Source organism: Mus pahari, chromosome 5, assembly GCF_900095145.1.
Source record: "Mus pahari chromosome 5, PAHARI_EIJ_v1.1, whole genome shotgun sequence".
Classification (NCBI taxonomy): domain Eukaryota; kingdom Metazoa; phylum Chordata; class Mammalia; order Rodentia; family Muridae; genus Mus; species Mus pahari.
In genome coordinates, this window is record NC_034594.1 from 73447742 (window position 1) to 73457741 (window position 10000).

At 39.5% G+C, this 10000-nt stretch overlaps 1 pseudogene; it reads left to right on the forward strand.

Annotated features, from left to right (window-relative positions):
• The first annotated feature begins 1814 nt into the window (after positions 1–1814).
• LOC110321967 overlaps positions 1815–10000 on the forward strand; it is a 41156-nt pseudogene continuing 32970 nt past the window's right edge.

Here is a 10000-nt window from a genome sequence, read left to right on the forward strand (position 1 = left end):
ACAAAAGCGACATGATCATCTCATTGGATGCTGAGAAAGCATTTGACAAAATCCAACACCCCTTCAAGATAAAAGTCTTGGAAAGATCGGGAATTCAAGGCCCCTACCTAAACATAATAAAAGCAATATACAGCAAACCAGTAGCCAACATCAAAGTAAATGGAGAGAAACTCGAAGGAATCCCACTAAAATCAGGGACTAGAAAAGGCTGCCCACTTTCTCCCTACCTATTTAATATACTACTTGAAGTCTTAGCCTGAGCAATTCCACAACAAAAGGAGATCAAGGGGATAAAAATTGGAAAGGAAGAAGTTAATATATCACTATTTTCAGATTATATGATTCTCTATATAAGTGTCCTTAAAAATTCCACCAGAGAACTCCTAAACCTGGTAAACAGCTTCAGTGCAGTAGCTGGATATAAAATTAACTCAAACAACATCCTCAATCATCAGGGAAATGCAAATCAAAACAACCCTGAGATTCCATCTCACACCAGTCAGAATGGCTAAGATCAAAAATACAGGTGACATCAGATGTTGGCAAGGATGTGGAGAAAGAGGTACATTCCTCCATTGCTGGTGGGATTGCAAGCTTGTACACCCACTCTGGAAATCAGTATGGCAGTTCCTCAGAAAAAATTGGACATAGTGCTATGGGATGATCCAGCAATACCTCTTCTGGGCATATACCCTGAAGATAATCCAACTGGTAATAAGGACACATGCTCCACTATGTTCATAGCAGCCTTATTTATAATAGCCAGAAGCTGGAAAGAACCCAGATGTCCCTCAATAGAGGAATGGATTCAGAAAATGTGGTACATTAACAGAATGGAGTACTACTCAGCTATTAAAAACAATGAATTTATGAAATTCTTGGCCAAATGGATATATCTGGAGGATATCATCCTTAGTGTGGTAACCCAATCACAAAATTAGTCACTAGATATGCACTCACTGATAAGTGGATATTAGCCCAGAAACTTTGAATATCAAGATACAATTTGCAAAACACAAGAAAACCAAAAAGAAGGAAGACCAACGTGTAGACACTTCATTCCTCCTTAGAATAAGGAACAAAATACCCATAAAAGGAGCAACAGAGACAAAGTTTGGAGCTAAGATGAGTGGATGGACTATCCTGAGGCTTCCCCATCCGGTGATCCATCCCATCATCAGCCACCAAACCTAGAAAGTTTCTGCTGAAGGGACCCTGATATAGCAGCCTCTTGTGAGGCTATGCCAGTACCTGACAAATGCAGAAGTGTATGCTCACTGTCAGCTATTGGATGAAACACAGGGCCCCCAATGGAGGAGCTAGAGAAAGTACCCAAGGAGCTGAAGGGGTCTGCAACCCTATAGGTGGGACAACAATATGAACTAACCAGTACCCCCAGAGCTCATGTCTCTAGAGGCATATGTAGGAGAAGAAGGTTTCAGCCATCATTGGGAAGAGAGGCCCCTTGTTCTTGCAAACTTTATATGCCCCGTAGTGGGGAACGCCAGGGCCAAGAAGTGGGAGTGAGTGTGCAGGGGAGCAGGGCAGGGGGAAGGTATAGGGGACATTTGGGATAGCATTTGAAATGTAAATGAATAAAATAGCTAATAAAATAATTTAAAAAAACAAAAAACATAACAAAAAAATGAAATACAGAACTACACAACGAGAACTCCCAAAATGAAACAGAAATGGCTACTAAACACTACTAAACAAAATGTTCAACGTACTTAGGCACTAGAGCATACAAACATGTTAGAACAACTTTGAGGACCCATCTACCCCAGTCAGAAAGGTCGAGATCAGTAAAACAAATGACAGCACATTCGGATGAAGATGCCAGGAAGCGGAACCACTTATTCATTGCTGAAAGGTGTGCAACCTTGCGCACTCAAAACTGGTGTGGAGGTTTGTTAAGAAGATGGAATTGATCTATCTCAAAATTCAGCTATACTGTTCTTGAACACATACCCAATAGACTGAGCATCTTCCTACAGACACTTGTTCATTCATGCTCAGTGCTGTTCTATTTATAATGAACAGAAAAGGGAATCAGTGCAGATGTCTATCTACTGATGAATAGATAATAAAAATGTGTATTTTTACACAGTTGAATACTGTTCACCTGCTAAGAAAAATGAAATTTGCAAATAAAGAAGTAAATCTAGAGGAAAATTATCATGTGTAAAGTAATCCAGTACCAAAAAATAAGTACTATATGCAGAGGTTAAGAACCTGGTAAGGGACAAATAGGAAGGAGAGTGTTGGAGTAAATATCCAACCCCAATAAGCCCATGTAAAAATGCATAACCCAGTTATTATATTTATGTTGTATGCCTAGATTGAGTAGAAGTATCTCTATAGAAATCTATTCCCCAGCTTAAAATCCCTTGCTACTTGCAGCTTCTCTAGGCCATGAGGTTCTGTACCATCTTCATTTCACCTCTCCTTACTCCATCCTTCACCTTCCCTTTCTCTACTCTCTAAAACCTCTAGCCCCTCCTTTCTCTTCCACTGCCTAACCACAGGCTCTAGCCTTTATTTGGCCAATTAGAATGGTAAGAAGGTTCACATGAAATCACCTGAGTTGTGATCCACTCCTCCACTGGGTAGCTCCTCTTGATGAAACAGAATTAACATCAGCATACAAATAGCCCCAAGGCAACCCACAACAGAAGAGGATCTCCTCAAAAAAGGAGAAAAGATAAAGGGTAAAGTGAAATTTGGGGGTTTAATACAGAGGGAGAAGAAAGAGATAGGCAAAGAAATAATACAGAGAGAAACCAGTACTAATAAAAATTTTTGAAAAACTATATGAAGATTGCTACAGTAAAAGCTCCATAAAATATGTATGTATATGAGTAGACACCAAATCAAGTCCCTAAATAACAGGAGAGCGAATGACCCAATTAGATATCTTATACCATTAAAAAAAAAAAATACAGTCCCAGGAATAGGTTAATCTAACTGAATTTTGGCCAATGACATCCTATGGAACCTATTGCATGCATACGGTATTGCCAATGCTATTGTTTCTCCACAACCTGATGGTCCTGTTGCTAAAGACAGCACCTTCTTATGTTGAAATAGCACATGTGGGAGATTTACAGATCACCATGTTTATTAAGCCAGTTGAAAACACAATGAGTCCTTTATTTACTAGGCTGGCTAGCATCTCTGAAAGATTGTCCATAACAAAGCAAGGTAGAGAAGGATATTTTAAGTAGAAAGGTTGCAATCTTATCACACTGGTTACAGCTGAGGGAGATTAGATAGATAGATAGATAGATAGATAGATAGATAGATAGATAGATAGATAGATAGATAGATAGGAATCCTGTAACTTTTTGTAGCAGAGAAAGAGGGACCTGTTGATCTGTAAAACACAAAAGTTTTTCTTAGGAAGAAGCTTTTTTATACATGGAAATCCATGTATACAAATCCATGAAGATCCTGTCCCATCAGAGAAGGAATCTTTTTTTTCAGAAGATTCAAGAACCCGTTTATTTAAATGATAGATGCGACTGCAAAGAGAGTAGGTATGTGGGCACAGTTATCTAACTTTTTCTACTCCACTTCAACATCATTAAACAGAGAGAAGTTGGAATGGTGTCTAAACAGAAGGTTCACCTCTACTAAGAAAGGTTGATGATTCTGTCTCTATCTCTTTCTCTGTCTCTGCTTCCCCCCTCTCTCTTTCTCTCTCTCTCTCTCTCTCTCTCTCTCTCTCTCTCTCTCTCTCTCTCTCTCTCTCTCTCTCCCTCCTTTCCTTNTCTCTCTCTCTCTCTCTCTCTCTCTCTCTCTCTCTCTCTCTCTCTCTCTCTCTGACACTCTGTCTGTACAACAACGTAGACCCTAATTGCCACTCTGAAAAACTTTCTGTCACACTGTGGCCAGCACCTCCTTTCTACCCTAGCCTCTGGCCACAGTGAGATACCCCAGATGAAGCTGTTAAAATTGGAAGCTTCTGTCAAAATGGTGCCACTACAGCCCTCCCCTCAGCCTGCAGCTGTCACAGGATCTGTCCATGGGGATGACATTTTCTTTCCTGCCTCAGCCTTTAGACTGGGTGAAACACCAATCCAGTTTCTGCCCCACAGGTGCTGTCTGTGGTGGCAGCACCTCCTCTGCAACCTCTCCAGTCTCCCCAGCAACTCCTCAGAGATAGTACCTCAGCTGGGAAGAACTTCCCACCCAAACCCACGGGCCTGATGAAGGGAAAAGGATGTGGAAAAAAAAGCCACAACCAGTCTCTGAACAGGAAAATCCACCAGTACCTGAGCCTCCCATAAAAGCCAACCAATATCTGAACAGGAAAACCCATCAATCCCTGAACTCCCCAACCTCAGGGCTTGAATCCTGTCAATCGCCAATCTGGAATTCTTTGCTCTGAAAGGCTCCAGACCCTAAGAAATTGTACATAAGCTCTTCTCTTTGTCCAATTCCCTGCTGCCCATGCCCAGGAGCAGAGGGCAGCCATCCTTAGATTCATCTTTTCACACCCTGAATCCTCCAATAAATCTCTTTCACTAGATTTTCTGCCTCTTGTGACTCTTTCATTGAAAAAGGCCAAGAAAAAAAGCAATGAAGAGAAGAAGAGAAGAAGCAAAAAAAAGGAGTGAGGCTGAGGCTTCTGAGCTCCTCAGCTCAGCTGGGACTACCCTACCCTTGGAGCTTTAAAACCTCTGGTGAAAGGCTTCCTCTTAGAGCTACGTGGTTCTTGATCTCCCTGCTTTCAGAATGTTCTTCACTTGGGACACTGTGTCACCTCAGAGCTGCAAAGTTCCTGAGCTCCCGTTCCTCAGGATACCCTTCCCTGGAGACCCTGTGCATCCTCAAAGCTGTAGGTTTCCTAAGCCCTTGTCTCAGGATGCCCTTCCACTGGGTTACCTCTTCTATTCAGAGCTGCATGGTCCCTGGGTTTCGAACTCTCAAGAGAGCCTCCCATCCAAGCAGCACAACTTTCATCGTGGACCCTAAGGGATTATTCTGCTAAAGGAACATAGCAATAACATGATTCTTAACTGCCATACTGCTATAACCTTGCTCAACCCACAACAGAGAAACTGCCTCTTTCAATAGATGATAATTAACAGAGATGCACAACTATAGATTGTGAAAAATACAAGGGACTTTGAAGCATTAAGGCAATCTAAATGGGATGCTGTCATTAAACCCTCAGTTCAGTCTTCAGACATGTATGCTGAAATGGAGGCAGAAAGATTGTAAGAACTGCAGTAACAGATGACTTTCAGGAAGCGATGCCTTCCAGTCACAGTAGGATTGATGCTCCTATGAACTCACAGAGATTATTATAGCATACACAAGATCTGTACATGTTCAAGCTAGATAGAATCCCAGAAGTGAGAGAGATGTGGATGTAGGGATCCATCCCAAAACCAGAAGCCATCTGCAATTGGTACCCTCCAGGAAAGGGAATTTCAGTTTTCTCCAATGGAGTGTCACTGTGTATATCTATCCAACTTAAGGGGCCCAGGAATAGTTGGCCAATGCAAAGTAAACTCCATGAAATCTTTTGTAGAGCTTTTGTTTTGATTTGGCATTTTATTTTTGTCTTAGTAATCTTTTGCTTTCTTGCTTTGCCTTTTGTGAGTGTTTTCGCTTTGAAAGAGAAAGAACAAGCATCAAGTTGGGTGGGTAGAGTAGTAAGAGGATCTGTAAGGACTTGGGGATAATAAAAAGGCACAATAACATCAACTGTTTGAAAACTAATTTATAAAAAAGAAAGAAAAGAGAACAGGAAAAGGGAAAATAACCAAAGTAGAGATTATAGAGGAGGAGAACAAAAACTCAGATAATATATAAGCTGTGCTACATATTAGTTATAAACAATTATATTTGAGCACAGGCTTATTTTCTTTGTATTTACTTTATTTTAAACAACTTCAAATGTACCCTTAGTATTAGCAAACTACAACTTGTTAGGTCACTGTAATTTCTTATACTGCCAGGTTGGCAGTAGTAGATCATTAAATAATAATNCAAAAATAATAATGTGGTGTGTGTATGAAAACCCCTGAAAGATGTATCTGCAGCTTTCAGGAGTGTGGAGAGATTGGAATGTTTCAGGTCTACAGGCTGATCACGTTCTCGTGAGCTGAATATAGTCCTCTGGAACAGGGCTATAGTCCTTAGTCCCTTCAAAATGGTAACTAATGTCTTTTGATAAATAGAAACTTTTTGCTATCTATTATTTTAACAGTCCACAAGATTCTACTAACCCAAAATCTATGAAATGTCATCAGATAACATGTTAAGGATATAGAAATATGTCCCTGTATCTTGCTATATCTATGTCTTTTATGTACTACCATGAGCCACTTAAGAGAAGTGACAATCTAGCAGGTGATCTTCCTGAGACGGTTCCACCATGCACTCTAAAGCTGTGATAGATTTGCTTTTCTAGGCAAGGCTTAAAGAATTACATTTGAGGAAAGATTCTTGCAGTTAATATGCCTTTCTTGTTAATATATATATATATATAAAACAGTCACTAGGCATTATCTCACCCTTTTGAGCAGATTTCTGCAGAAAAACTAAGTTAGACTGCCTTGAGGTGATGCAAAATAGACAAATATTCTTTCTTTATTCAATTTTTATTAGATATTTTCTTCATTTACATTTCAAATGCTATCCCAAAAGTCCCCATACCCTCACCCACCCCCCGCCCTGCTTCCCTATGCACTCACTCCCACTTCTTGGCCCTAGCATTCCCCCGTAGTGGGGCATATACAGTTTGCAAAACCAAGGGGCCTCTCTTCCCAACTAGGCCATCTTCTGCTACATATGCAGCTAGAGATACAAGCTCTGAGGGTACTGGTTAATTTATATTGTTGCTCCACCTATAGGGTTGCAGACCCCTTCAGTCCCTTGGGTACTTTAGCTCCCCTTTGGGGGCCCTGTGTTCCATCCAATAGATGACTGAGTATCCTGTTCTGTCTTAATACTTAATGATGATTCTTTAAGAATTTCTAAAATTATACTAGTAATTATTATTAAGCCCATTATAATAAGGTCTGCTATTAAGTCCTCTCTGATATCAAAACTGCAATGAGAAGTGTGCCACTCTTCAAGTGTCACCAGTTTGCTTCTGAGATAGACAGTAAGTGGTTACAACTTAGAATACATTTTCAGAGGTTATAAAACAATTAACAAAAGGTCATAGAAAGGGAACTTACATGTGCTGAATGCTAGAGACAGCAGGTGTGGCCTCATGGGAAGTGAGAGAGGCAGGCCAGCTAAAACTACAAGTAACTTAGACTTCAGAGATGTAAACACTGTACTATCAAAAAGCAAGCCTAAATATCTCACAGGACCAAAGTCTTTCCCCACCAGGATTTCCCCTTTGGCTACCTTCAAGAAAGGAGAATCGAGCCAAGACAAAGACTCTGACAAGCGTCCCTATCAAAGCATATTAAAGTTGCCTTGATTTATGACTTTTTCTGTTCTGTAAAACTATGAAACTGCCTTTACATTAGAACATGAGAATGTAGTAACTTTATTCCGTTGGTTTTGGGGCATTGTGAATCAACATGACATCAGAATAAACTGTCTCTTATTTCTTTTAAAATGAGAACTCTGATCTGGGGTTTGAGGATTGCATTTTTCACTAAAGATTGTATTTTTAAATTCCAATTAATGTTACTATTTTTTCTGAAAATTATATACAATGCATTTTGATCATATTCATCTCCACTCCTCTAAACCTTCAAAGTCCAATCCTACCTCCTTACTTTGATAATTAATGAACAATTATCTAGACTAAGTTGATGGTGGGTACGTCTCTAGATTGTTTTAGTTGATGTAGGCAGTGGTTCCTGATCTAGATAAGGTGAAGAATACTAGACAAATACTAGACAAACATTATCAAGTCAAAAAGCAATGAAGGACACATTAATTCCCTGTTCTTTATTTTGGATGTGATAAAATTTTCTGCCTTGACTTTCTCAAAATGATAGGGTATAATTTGAAATAGAAAGCCAAAAGAACCCATGACTTCCCAGTTTTGCTTTTTATGAGGGTATTTTACAAGGTAACAAAATGAAAGCAGAACAACATGCAATTCCTTCTTTATCAGCTTTGAAATCTTAGGGATAATTCTGGCATTTTCTTATAGTCTTTGGTTTGGAGAAGTTTCCCCTTCTCCCCTTCTCCTCTTCTGTATAATTCCTATGCTGCTGCATTCCTATTTGTCCCCTTATTTCTCTCCATAGCCTCACTTCTGGTTTATGCCACATATATGTGGCTATTTTATCCTTTTCACTTAATTAATAGCTCTTTCATAGGACCTTTCAAGGCCTTCTTTTAAATTACATGACCAACAAACCTATAAACACATACATAGGTTTATTTCTCCAATGGGTAAAAATCCTGAACAACCTATAATCTCTGTTCACTTTTCAGTTTACTTTCACTACTGTAAAGAAGCTTTTAAATTTTACTTAGTACATTTCTCAATTGTTTTAGTTATCTCCTGTAAATCAGAGTCCTAGATAGCCAGTTCTTGGATAGGGCATAAATTTAAGCTTGTTGTCTCTCTTTGCTGTTTGATTGTGTGTTAGTTAGAGCTTTACTGCTGTGAACAGACACCATGACCAAGGCAACTCTTATAAAGACAACATTTAATTGGGGATGGCTTAAGGTCAGAGGTTCAGTCCACTATCATCAAGGCAGGAGTATGGCAGCATCCAGGCATGCAGGTGCAGGAGGAGCTATAAATTCCACATCTCCATCTGAAGGCCACTAGGAGAAGATTGGCACCCACATTGTTAGGAGTGGGGTTTCATTGCCCAACCTGACAGTGACACATTTTCTCCAACAAGGCCACACCTCCTTATATCGCCACTCCCTGAGCCAAGCATATTCAAACCATCATAGGTTGTTTGGTTGGTTGTTTGGTTGGTTGTTTGGTTGGTTGGTTTTGATTATGTTTTTGTTAATTTGTTTGAGGGTACTGGAGGACTTTGTTTGTTTGTTTTCCTATTGAGGTCTTTGATCTATTTTGAATTTTTATGCTGGATGACTGAGAGATATTCATCTAGTTTCATTCTTATGCACAATAATATCCAATTTTCCTAGTACCAACACACACACACACACACACACACACACACACACACACACATCATATTCCAAAGCATGTCTAGTCCCTTTACTCTACCAGTAGTAAATGGCTTATTCTAACTTGTTTAGATGTTTCCATTCCAAAGAAACTTTCTAGGTCCATAAGAAAAGCCATTATTGAGCCATCAAACTGAGAATAGCTTACTTAGCTTTTAGGAAGATTTATATGTATTTCAAAATGACAGATAAAATACTCAGATTGCATAGCTTTTGAAATAAACTCTTTAAGACAAGGAGGGGGTGCCTTCATTTGCCTTCCAGCAGCAGACTGGGGGCTTCTACTTTTACTCTTTCCTCTTATGATTTCACATCCTGAGAGGCTCTGGAGCTGCACATAACTGCCATGCAATTACTATTTTCAAAAAATTCATATTGCAGGAGAATATTTAATCTGATTGGTAAGTTCTTTCTCTTAGGACATAACATACCATAAACTTAACAAAGTCTAGAGCATCAATATTATGCATGTGGCTAAGCATATACCACATATTTTCACTTCCTTTGGCATGTCATTCTCCCCTACAGAATTTATAAAACAAAACAAGTTTATACTTTTTGAAGCTGTGTTTCTTAGAGTGGTATTAAGAACTAGAGTGAATGGGAGACTTCTAAAAATCATAGGCCACACCTTTGTCATGTCTGCAGACTGATTAGACGGAGGGATGAGAGTCGGAAAGCTGCAGATCAAGAGCTAAAATTACAACAGTCTATCATGTGACCTCAATCGCCATCTCCCATCAGCATCTCTATCTGACCTAGTATCCTTTTGACTATCTGACAAATACCTCAGAATGCATTATCCTAGCAAATGACCCATTTCCACCAATCTGGGACCTGTTTTGAGATTTGTTATAAC